The sequence below is a fragment of the Pseudophryne corroboree genome, unplaced genomic scaffold, assembly GCF_028390025.1.
Source record: "Pseudophryne corroboree isolate aPseCor3 unplaced genomic scaffold, aPseCor3.hap2 scaffold_3261, whole genome shotgun sequence".
NCBI lineage: Eukaryota > Metazoa > Chordata > Amphibia > Anura > Myobatrachidae > Pseudophryne > Pseudophryne corroboree.
In genome coordinates this window covers 6548-18714 of record NW_026969946.1, presented here as the reverse complement: position 1 = coordinate 18714, position 12167 = coordinate 6548, and the positions used below count along the sequence as shown (strand labels likewise).

The 12167-nt window shown below is 35.7% G+C and overlaps 4 non-coding genes across 4 annotated transcripts; all 4 read left to right on the top strand.

Annotated features, from left to right (window-relative positions):
* The first annotated feature begins 3975 nt into the window (after nucleotides 1-3975).
* TRNAI-UAU (transfer RNA isoleucine (anticodon UAU)) lies at nucleotides 3976-4068 on the top strand. The gene is given in 2 exon segments: nucleotides 3976-4013; nucleotides 4033-4068. It is a non-coding gene; the product is annotated as a tRNA-Ile (tRNA).
* Nucleotides 4069-5768: 1700 nt separating this feature from the next.
* Nucleotides 5769-5861, top strand: TRNAI-UAU (transfer RNA isoleucine (anticodon UAU)). Its single transcript is given in 2 exon segments — nucleotides 5769-5806; nucleotides 5826-5861. It is a non-coding gene; the product is annotated as a tRNA-Ile (tRNA).
* Nucleotides 5862-9365: 3504 nt separating this feature from the next.
* TRNAI-UAU (transfer RNA isoleucine (anticodon UAU)) lies at nucleotides 9366-9458 on the top strand. Its single transcript is given in 2 exon segments — nucleotides 9366-9403; nucleotides 9423-9458. It is a non-coding gene; the product is annotated as a tRNA-Ile (tRNA).
* Nucleotides 9459-11158: 1700 nt separating this feature from the next.
* On the top strand, nucleotides 11159-11251 carry TRNAI-UAU (transfer RNA isoleucine (anticodon UAU)). Its single transcript is given in 2 exon segments — nucleotides 11159-11196; nucleotides 11216-11251. It is a non-coding gene; the product is annotated as a tRNA-Ile (tRNA).
* Nucleotides 11252-12167: the final 916 nt, after the last annotated feature.

Here is a 12167-nt window from a genome sequence, read left to right as displayed (position 1 = left end):
TGGCATAATGGGTAAGGCACTGTTCTCCTAAGCCAGTGGTTGTTGGTTTAAGTCCCGTCTGAGTTGGAAGTCATTACAGCAAGTGTCTCATCACTAGAGTTGATATTTTATCCTTGCTTCAACTGTAACACAGTCTTGCAGCGTTTAGCTTGTAAAAAATGACCACAGAAGCTAAAATATGACATTAATTATGATAACATTGTTGTTGTTGTTTTTTAAACCTTTTCTATCACCGTGGACAGCTTATTCAAGTGCCATCTGGCATGCATGTTCCTTTGTTGCTCATCATTCATCACCAAAAATGATTTTCTTTTTCAATTCTTATGACTGTACTGATTGTATTGAATAAAATCCACATCTAGCATAACCAATTAATGCTGAAAAGCGCTCCAGTGGCGCAATTAGTCAGCGCACGGTACTTATAAGACAGAATCTGTTGAGCAATGCCGAGGTTGTGAGTTCAAGCCTCACATGGAGCATTTTTGTATACTGTTTTTTTTTCCTTTTCTTATGTCATTAGTCATTGATTATAAACTGCTACCTTAATATTTAATATGATATTACAAAGGATGGAAGAAAGAAAGAAAAAACACAAACATGATTGTGCATTTAAGTTGTCAGCACACATCTGCTTTGGTTCAAATGCACTGCATATCTTCCTTCAGTCAGCCAACAAAACAGCAATGGAAAAGATTAACATACTGTTGGTAAAGCAGTTGCATTAAATTGATTTTCTGCAATATAGCATGATAATCCATACTGACAGCTCTGGTTAGTACCAGCACATTTCTTGCTGGACTTGGTAATGCAAAGAACACAGTAAACAGCTTCACTTTTTTTCAAAAATAAATAATTGACTATTAAAAACCTATCAGTCTTAAATAAGGACATCAGTAAGCACCACTGCCATAATGGATAAGGCACTGTTCTCCTAAGCCAGTGGTTGTGGGTTTAAGTCCCGTCTGAGTTGGAAGTCATTACAGCAAGTGCCTCATCACTAGAGTTGATATTTTATCCTTGCTTCAACTGTAAAACAGTCTTGCAGTGTTTAGCTTGTAAAAAATGACCACAGAAGCTAAAATATGACAAAAATAACATTGTTGTTGTTTTTTTTTAAACCTTTTCTATCATCGTGGGCAGATTATTCAAGTGCCATCTGGCATGCATGTTCCTTTGTTGCTCATCATTCATCACCAAAAATGATTTTCTTTTTCAATTCTTATGACTGTACTGATTGTATTGAATAAAATCCACATCTAGCATAACAAATTAAAACTACAAAGTGCTCCAGTGGCGCAATTGGTCTGCGCGCGGTACTTATAAGACAGTATCTGTTGAGCAATGCCGAGGTTTTGAGTTCAAGCCTCACCTGGAACATCTTTGTATACTGTTTTTTTCCCTTGTCATTAGTCATTGATTATAAACTGCTACCTTAATATTTAATATGATATTACAAAGGATGGAAGAAAGAAAGAAAAAACACAAACATGATTGTGCATTTAATTTGTCAGCACACATCTGCTTTGGTTCAAATGCACTGCATATCTTCCTTCAGTCAGCCAACAAAACAGCAATGGAAAAGATTAACATACTGTTGGTAAAGCAGTTGCATCAAATTGATTTTCTGCAATATAGCATGATAATCCATACTGACAGCTCTGGATAGTACCAGCACATTTCTTGCAGGACTTGGTAATGCAAAGAACAAAGTAAACAGCTTCAATTTTTTTCAAACATAAATAATTGACTATTAAAAACCTATCAGTCTTAAATAAAGACATCAGTAAGCACCACTGGCATAATGGGTAAGGCACTGTTCTCCTAAGCCAGTGGTTGTTGGTTTAAGTCCCGTCTGAGTTGGAAGTCATTACAGCAAGTGTCTCATCACTAGAGTTGATATTTTATCCTTGCTTCAACTGTAAAACAGTCTTGCAGTGTTTAGCTTGTAAAAAATGACCACAGAAGCTAAAATATGACATTAATTATGATAACATTGTTGTTGTTGTTTTTTAAACCTTTTCTATCACCGTGGACAGCTTATTCAAGTGCCATCTGGCATGCATGTTCCTTTGTTGCTCATCATTCATCACCAAAAATGATTTTCTTTTTCAATTCTTATGACTGTACTGATTGTATTGAATAAAATCCACATCTAGCATAACCAATTAATGCTGAAAAGCGCTCCAGTGGCGCAATTAGTCAGCGCACGGTACTTATAAGACAGAATCTGTTGAGCAATGCCGAGGTTGTGAGTTCAAGCCTCACATGGAGCATTTTTGTATACTGTTTTTTTTTCCTTTTCTTATGTCATTAGTCATTGATTATAAACTGCTACCTTAATATTTAATATGATATTACAAAGGATGGAAGAAAGAAAGAAAAAACACAAACATGATTGTGCATTTAAGTTGTCAGCACACATCTGCTTTGGTTCAAATGCACTGCATATCTTCCTTCAGTCAGCCAACAAAACAGCAATGGAAAAGATTAACATACTGTTGGTAAAGCAGTTGCATTAAATTGATTTTCTGCAATATAGCATGATAATCCATACTGACAGCTCTGGTTAGTACCAGCACATTTCTTGCTGGACTTGGTAATGCAAAGAACACAGTAAACAGCTTCACTTTTTTTCAAAAATAAATAATTGACTATTAAAAACCTATCAGTCTTAAATAAGGACATCAGTAAGCACCACTGCCATAATGGATAAGGCACTGTTCTCCTAAGCCAGTGGTTGTGGGTTTAAGTCCCGTCTGAGTTGGAAGTCATTACAGCAAGTGCCTCATCACTAGAGTTGATATTTTATCCTTGCTTCAACTGTAAAACAGTCTTGCAGTGTTTAGCTTGTAAAAAATGACCACAGAAGCTAAAATATGACAAAAATAACATTGTTGTTGTTTTTTTTTAAACCTTTTCTATCATCGTGGGCAGATTATTCAAGTGCCATCTGGCATGCATGTTCCTTTGTTGCTCATCATTCATCACCAAAAATGATTTTCTTTTTCAATTCTTATGACTGTACTGATTGTATTGAATAAAATCCACATCTAGCATAACAAATTAAAACTACAAAGTGCTCCAGTGGCGCAATTGGTCTGCGCGCGGTACTTATAAGACAGTATCTGTTGAGCAATGCCGAGGTTTTGAGTTCAAGCCTCACCTGGAACATCTTTGTATACTGTTTTTTTCCCTTGTCATTAGTCATTGATTATAAACTGCTACCTTAATATTTAATATGATATTACAAAGGATGGAAGAAAGAAAGAAAAAACACAAACATGATTGTGCATTTAATTTGTCAGCACACATCTGCTTTGGTTCAAATGCACTGCATATCTTCCTTCAGTCAGCCAACAAAACAGCAATGGAAAAGATTAACATACTGTTGGTAAAGCAGTTGCATCAAATTGATTTTCTGCAATATAGCATGATAATCCATACTGAGAGCTCTGGATAGTACCAGCACATTTCTTTCAGGACTTGGTAATGCAAAGAACACAGTAAACAGCTTCAATGTTTTTCAAACATAAATAATTGACTATTAAAAACCTATCAGTCTTAAATAAAGACATCAGTAAGCACCACTGGCATAATGGGTAAGGCACTGTTCTCCTAAGCCAGTGATTGTGGGTTTAAGTCCTGTCTGAGTTGGAAGTTATTTACAGCAAGTGTCTCATCACTAGAGTTGATATTTTATCCTTGCTTCAACTGTAAAATAGTCTTGCAGTGTTTAGCTTGTAAAAAATGACCACAGAAGCTAAAATATGACATTAATTATGATAACATTGTTGTTGTTGTTTTTTAAACCTTTTCTATCACCGTGGACAGCTTATTCAAGTGCCATCTAGCATGCATGTTCCTTTGTTGCTCATCATTCATCACCAAAAATGATTTTCTTTTTCAATTCTTATGACTGTACTGATTGTATTGAATAAAATCAACATCTAGCATAACCAATAAATGCTGCAAAGTGCTCCAGTGGCGCAATTGGTCAGCGCGCGGTACTTATAAGACAGTATCTGTTGAGCAATGCTGAGGTTGTGAGTTCAAGCCTCACCTGGAGCATCTTTGTACATTGTTTTTTTCCTTTTCTTATGTCATTAGTCATTGATTATAAACTGCTACCTTAATATTTAATATGATATTACAAAGGATGGAAGAAAGAAAGAAAAAACACAAACATGATTGTGCATTTAAGTTGTCAGCACACATCTGCTTTGGTTCAAATGCACTGCATATCTTCCTTCAGTCAGCCAACAAAACAGCAATGGAAAAGATTAACATACTGTTGGTAAAGCAGTTGCATCAAATTGATTTTCTGCAATATAGCATGATAATCCATACTGACAGCTCTGGTTAGTACCAGCACATTTCTTGCTGGACTTGGTAATGCAAAGAACACAGTAAACAGCTTCACTTTTTTTCAAAAATAAATAATTGACTATTAAAAACCTATCAGTCTTAAATAAGGACATCAGTAAGCACAACTGGCATAATGGATAAGGCACTGTTCTCCTAAGCCAGTGGTTGTGGGTTTAAGTCCCGTCTGAGTTGGAAGTCATTACAGCAAGTGCCTCATCACTAGAGTTGATATTTTATCCTTGCTTCAACTGTAAAACAGTCTTGCAGTGTTTAGCTTGTAAAAAATGACCACAGAAGCTAAAATATGACAAAAATAACATTGTTGTTGTTTTTTTTTAAACCTTTTCTATCATCGTGGGCAGATTATTCAAGTGCCATCTGGCATGCATGTTCCTTTGTTGCTCATCATTCATCACCAAAAATGATTTTCTTTTTCAATTCTTATGACTGTACTGATTGTATTGAATAAAATCCACATCTAGCATAACAAATTAAAACTACAAAGTGCTCCAGTGGCGCAATTGGTCTGCGCGCGGTACTTATAAGACAGTATCTGTTGAGCAATGCCGAGGTTTTGAGTTCAAGCCTCACCTGGAACATCTTTGTATACTGTTTTTTTTCCTTGTCATTAGTCATTGATTATAAACTGCTACCTTAATATTTAATATGATATTACAAAGGATGGAAGAAAGAAAGAAAAAACACAAACATGATTGTGCATTTAAGTTGTCAGCACACATCTGCTTTGGTTCAAATGCACTGCATATCTTCCTTCAGTCAGCCAACAAAACAGCAATGGAAAAGATTAACATACTGTTGGTAAAGCAGTTGCATCAAATTGATTTTCTGCAATATAGCATGATAATCCATACTGACAGCTCTGGATAGTACCAGCACATTTCTTGCAGGACTTGGTAATGCAAAGAACACAGTAAACAGCTTCAAATTTTTTTCAAACATAAATAATTGACTATTAAAAACCTATCAGTCTTAAATAAAGACATCAGTAAGCACCACTGGCATAATGGGTAAGGCACTGTTCTCCTAAGCCAGTGATTGTGGGTTTAAGTCCCGTCTGAGTTGGAAGTTATTTACAGCAAGTGTCTCATCACTAGAGTTGATATTTTATCCTTGCTTCAACTGTAAAACAGTCTTGCAGTGTTTAGCTTGTAAAAAATGACCACAGAAGCTAAAATATGACATTAATTATGATAACATTGTTGTTGTTGTTTTTAAACCTTTTCTATCACCGTGGACAGCTTATTCAAGTGCCATCTAGCATGCATGTTCCTTTGTTGCTCATCATTCATCACCAAAAATGATTTTCTTTTTCAATTCTTATGACTGTACTGATTGTATTGAATAAAATCCACATCTAGCATAACCAATAAATGCTGCAAAGTGCTCCAGTGGCGCAATTGGTCAGCGCGCGGTACTTATAAGACAGTATCTGTTGAGCAATGCTGAGGTTGTGAGTTCAAGCCTCACCTGGAGCATCTTTGTACACTGTTTTTTTTCCTTTTCTTATGTCATTAGTCATTGATTATAAACTGCTACCTTAATATTTAATATGATATTACAAAGGATGGAAGAAAGAAAGAAAAATCACAAACATGATTGTGCATTTAAGTTGTCAGCACACATCTGCTTTGGTTCAAATGCACTGCATATCTTCCTTCAGTCAGCCAACAAAACAGCAATGGAAAAGATTAACATACTGTTGGTAAAGCAGTTGCATCAAATTGATTTTCTGCAATATAGCATGATAATCCATACTGACAGCTCTGGATAGTACCAGCACATTTCTTGCTGGACTTGGTAATGCAAAGAACACAGTTAACAGCTTCAATTTTTTTCAAAAATAAATAATTGACTATTAAAAACCTAACTGTCCTAAATAAGAACATCAGTAAGCACCACTGGCATAATGGGTAAGGCACTGTTCTCCTAAGCCAGTGGTTGTTGGTTTAAGTCCCGTCTGAGTTGGAAGTCATTACAGCAAGTGTCTCATCACTAGAGTTGATATTTTATCCTTGCTTCAACTGTAAAACAGTCTTGCAGCGTTTAGCTTGTAAAAAATGACCACAGAAGCTAAAATATGACATTAATTATGATAACATTGTTGTTGTTGTTTTTTAAACCTTTTCTATCACCGTGGACAGCTTATTCAAGTGCCATCTGGCATGCATGTTCCTTTGTTGCTCATCATTCATCACCAAAAATGATTTTCTTTTTCAATTCTTATGACTGTACTGATTGTATTGAATAAAATCCACATCTAGCATAACCAAATAATGCTGAAAAGCGCTCCAGTGGCGCAATTAGTCAGCGCACGGTACTTATAAGACAGAATCTGTTGAGCAATGCCGAGGTTGTGAGTTCAAGCCTCACATGGAGCATTTTTGTATACTGTTTTTTTTTCCTTTTCTTATGTCATTAGTCATTGATTATAAACTGCTACCTTAATATTTAATATGATATTACAAAGGATGGAAGAAAGAAAGAAAAAACACAAACATGATTGTGCATTTAAGTTGTCAGCACACATCTGCTTTGGTTCAAATGCACTGCATATCTTCCTTCAGTCAGCCAACAAAACAGCAATGGAAAAGATTAACATACTGTTGGTAAAGCAGTTGCATTAAATTGATTTTCTGCAATATAGCGTGATAATCCATACTGACAGCTCTGGTTAGTACCAGCACATTTCTTGCTGGACTTGGTAATGCAAAGAACACAGTAAACAGCTTCACTTTTTTTCAAAAATAAATAATTGACTATTAAAAACCTATCAGTCTTAAATAAGGACATCAGTAAGCACCACTGCCATAATGGATAAGGCACTGTTCTCCTAAGCCAGTGGTTGTGGGTTTAAGTCCCGTCTGAGTTGGAAGTCATTACAGCAAGTGCCTCATCACTAGAGTTGATATTTTATCCTTGCTTCAACTGTAAAACAGTCTTGCAGTGTTTAGCTTGTAAAAAATGACCACAGAAGCTAAAATATGACAAAAATAACATTGTTGTTGTTTTTTTTTAAACCTTTTCTATCATCGTGGGCAGATTATTCAAGTGCCATCTGGCATGCATGTTCCTTTGTTGCTCATCATTCATCACCAAAAATGATTTTCTTTTTCAATTCTTATGACTGTACTGATTGTATTGAATAAAATCCACATCTAGCATAACAAATTAAAACTACAAAGTGCTCCAGTGGCGCAATTGGTCTGCGCGCGGTACTTATAAGACAGTATCTGTTGAGCAATGCCGAGGTTTTGAGTTCAAGCCTCACCTGGAACATCTTTGTATACTGTTTTTTTCCCTTGTCATTAGTCATTGATTATAAACTGCTACCTTAATATTTAATATGATATTACAAAGGATGGAAGAAAGAAAGAAAAAACACAAACATGATTGTGCATTTAATTTGTCAGCACACATCTGCTTTGGTTCAAATGCACTGCATATCTTCCTTCAGTCAGCCAACAAAACAGCAGTGGAAAAGATTAACATACTGTTGGTAAAGCAGTTGCATCAAATTGATTTTCTGCAATATAGCATGATAATCCATACTGAGAGCTCTGGGTAGTACCAGCACATTTCTTTCAGGACTTGGTAATGCAAAGAACACAGTAAACAGCTTCAATGTTTTTCAAACATAAATAATTGACTATTAAAAACCTATCAGTCTTAAATAAAGACATCAGTAAGCACCACTGGCATAATGGGTAAGGCACTGTTCTCCTAAGCCAGTGATTGTGGGTTTAAGTCCCGTCTGAGTTGGAAGTTATTTACAGCAAGTGTCTCATCACTAGAGTTGATATTTTATCCTTGCTTCAACTGTAAAACAGTCTTGCAGTGTTTAGCTTGTAAAAAATGACCACAGAAGCTAAAATATGACATTAATTATGATAACATTGTTGTTGTTGTTGTTTTTTAAACCTTTTCTATCACCGTGGACAGCTTATTCAAGTGCCATCTAGCATGCATGTTCCTTTGTTGCTCATCATTCATCACCAAAAATGATTTTCTTTTTCAATTCTTATGACTGTACTGATTGTATTGAATAAAATCAACATCTAGCATAACCAATAAATGCTGCAAAGTGCTCCAGTGGCGCAATTGGTCAGCGCGCGGTAGTTATAAGACAGTATCTGTTGAGCAATGCTGAGGTTGTGAGTTCAAGCCTCACCTGGAGCATCTTTGTACATTGTTTTTTTCCTTTTCTTATGTCATTAGTCATTGATTATAAACTGCTACCTTAATATTTAATATGATATTACAAAGGATGGAAGAAAGAAAGAAAAAACACAAACATGATTGTGCATTTAAGTTGTCAGCACACATCTGCTTTGGTTCAAATGCACTGCATATCTTCCTTCAGTCAGCCAACAAAACAGCAATGGAAAAGATTAACATACTGTTGGTAAAGCAGTTGCATCAAATTGATTTTCTGCAATATAGCATGATAATCCATACTGACAGCTCTGGTTAGTACCAGCACATTTCTTGCTGGACTTGGTAATGCAAAGAACACAGTAAACAGCTTCACTTTTTTTCAAAAATAAATAATTGACTATTAAAAACCTATCAGTCTTAAATAAGGACATCAGTAAGCACAACTGGCATAATGGATAAGGCACTGTTCTCCTAAGCCAGTGGTTGTGGGTTTAAGTCCCGTCTGAGTTGGAAGTCATTACAGCAAGTGCCTCATCACTAGAGTTGATATTTTATCCTTGCTTCAACTGTAAAACAGTCTTGCAGTGTTTAGCTTGTAAAAAATGACCACAGAAGCTAAAATATGACAAAAATAACATTGTTGTTGTTTTTTTTTAAACCTTTTCTATCATCGTGGGCAGATTATTCAAGTGCCATCTGGCATGCATGTTCCTTTGTTGCTCATCATTCATCACCAAAAATGATTTTCTTTTTCAATTCTTATGACTGTACTGATTGTATTGAATAAAATCCACATCTAGCATAACCAATTAATGCTACAAAGAGCTCCAGTGGCACAATTGGTCAGCGCGCGGTACTTATAAGACAGTATCTGTTGAGCAATGCCGAGGTTGTGAGTTCAAGCCTCACCTGGAGCATCTTTGTATACTGTTTTTTTTCCTTTTCTTATGTCATAAGTCATTGATTATAAACTGCTACCTTAATATTTAATATGATATTACAAAGGATGGAAGAAAGAAAGAAAAAACACAAACATGATTGTGCATTTAAGTTGTCAGCACACATCTGCTTTGGTTCAAATGCACTGCATATCTTCCTTCAGTCAGCCAACAAAACAGCAGTGGAAAAGATTAACATACTGTTGGTAAAGCAGTTGCATCAAATTGATTTTCTGCAATATAGCATGATAATCCATACTGACAGCTCAGGTTAGTACCAGCACATTTCTTGCTGGACTTGGTAATGCAAAGAACACAGTAAACAGCTTCACTTTTTTTCAAAAATAAATAATTGACTATTAAAAACCTATCAGTCTTAAATAAGGACATCAGTAAGCACAACTGGCATAATGGATAAGGCACTGTTCTCCTAAGCCAGTGGTTGTGGGTTTAAGTCCCGTCTGAGTTGGAAGTCATTACAGCAAGTGTCTCATCACTAGAGTTGATATTTTATCCTTGCTTCAACTGTAAAACAGTCTTGCAGTGTTTAGCTTGTAAAAAATGACCACAGAAGCTAAAATATGACAAAAATAACATTGTTGTTGTTTTTTTTTAAACCTTTTCTATCATCGTGGGCAGATTATTCAAGTGCCATCTGGCATGCATGTTCCTTTGTTGCTCATCATTCATCACCAAAAATGATTTTCTTTTTCAATTCTTATGACTGTACTGATTGTATTGAATAAAATCCACATCTAGCATAACAAATTAAAACTACAAAGTGCTCCAGTGGCGCAATTGGTCTGCGCGCGGTACTTATAAGACAGTATCTGTTGAGCAATGCTGAGGTTTTGAGTTCAAGCCTCACCTGGAACATCTTTGTATACTGTTTTTTTTCCTTGTCATTAGTCATTGATTATAAACTGCTACCTTAATATTTAATATGATATTACAAATGATGGAAGAAAGAAAGAAAAAACACAAACATGATTGTGCATTTAAGTTGTCAGCACACATCTGCTTTGGTTCAAATGCACTGCATATCTTCCTTCAGTCAGCCAACAAAACAGCAATGGAAAAGATTAACATACTGTTGGTAAAGCAGTTGCATCAAATTGATTTTCTGCAATATAGCATGATAATCCATACTGACAGCTCTGGATAGTACCAGCACATTTCTTGCAGGACTTGGTAATGCAAAGAACACAGTAAACAGCTTCAATTTTTTTCAAACATAAATAATTGACTATTAAAAACCTATCAGTCTTAAATAAAGACATCAGTAAGCACCACTGGCATAATGGGTAAGGCACTGTTCTCCTAAGCCAGTGATTGTGGGTTTAAGTCCCGTCTGAGTTGGAAGTTATTTACAGCAAGTGTCTCATCACTAGAGTTGATATTTTATCCTTGCTTCAACTGTAAAACAGTCTTGCAGTGTTTAGCTTGTAAAAAATGACCACAGAAGCTAAAATATGACATTAATTATGATAACATTGTTGTTGTTGTTTTTAAACCTTTTCTATCACCGTGGACAGCTTATTCAAGTGCGATCTAGCATGCATGTTCCTTTGTTGCTCATCATTCATCACCAAAAATGATTTTCTTTTTCAATTCTTATGACTGTACTGATTGTATTGAATAAAATCCACATCTAGCATAACCAATAAATGCTGCAAAGTGCTCCAGTGGCGCAATTGGTCAGCGCGCGGTACTTATAAGACAGTATCTGTTGAGCAATGCTGAGGTTGTGAGTTCAAGCCTCACCTGGAGCATCTTTGTACACTGTTTTTTTTCCTTTTCTTATGTCATTAGTCATTGATTATAAACTGCTACCTTAATATTTAATATGATATTACAAAGGATGGAAGAAAGAAAGAAAAAACACAAACATGATTGTGCATTTAATTTGTCAGCACACATCTGCTTTGGTTCAAATGCACTGCATATCTTCCTTCAGTCAGCCAACAAAACAGCAATGGAAAAGATTAACATACTGTTGGTAAAGCAGTTGCATCAAATTGATTTTCTGCAATATAGCATGATAATCCATACTGACAGCTCTGGATAGTACCAGCACATTTCTTGCTGGACTTGGTAATGCAAAGAACACAGTTAACAGCTTCAATTTTTTTCAAAAATAAATAATTGACTATTAAAAACCTAACTGTCCTAAATAAGAACATCAGTAAGCACCACTGGCATAATGGGTAAGGCACTGTTCTCCTAAGCCAGTGGTTGTTGGTTTAAGTCCCGTCTGAGTTGGAAGTCATTACAGCAAGTGTCTCATCACTAGAGTTGATATTTTATCCTTGCTTCAACTGTAAAACAGTCTTGCAGCGTTTAGCTTGTAAAAAATGACCACAGAAGCTAAAATATGACATTAATTATGATAACATTGTTGTTGTTGTTTTTTAAACCTTTTCTATCACCGTGGACAGCTTATTCAAGTGCCATCTGGCATGCATGTTCCTTTGTTGCTCATCATTCATCACCAAAAATGATTTTCTTTTTCAATTCTTATGACTGTACTGATTGTATTGAATAAAATCCACATCTAGCATAACCAATTAATGCTGAAAAGCGCTCCAGTGGCGCAATTAGTCAGCGCACGGTACTTATAAGACAGAATCTGTTGAGCAATGCCGAGGTTGTGAGTTCAAGCCTCACATGGAGCATTTTTGTATACTG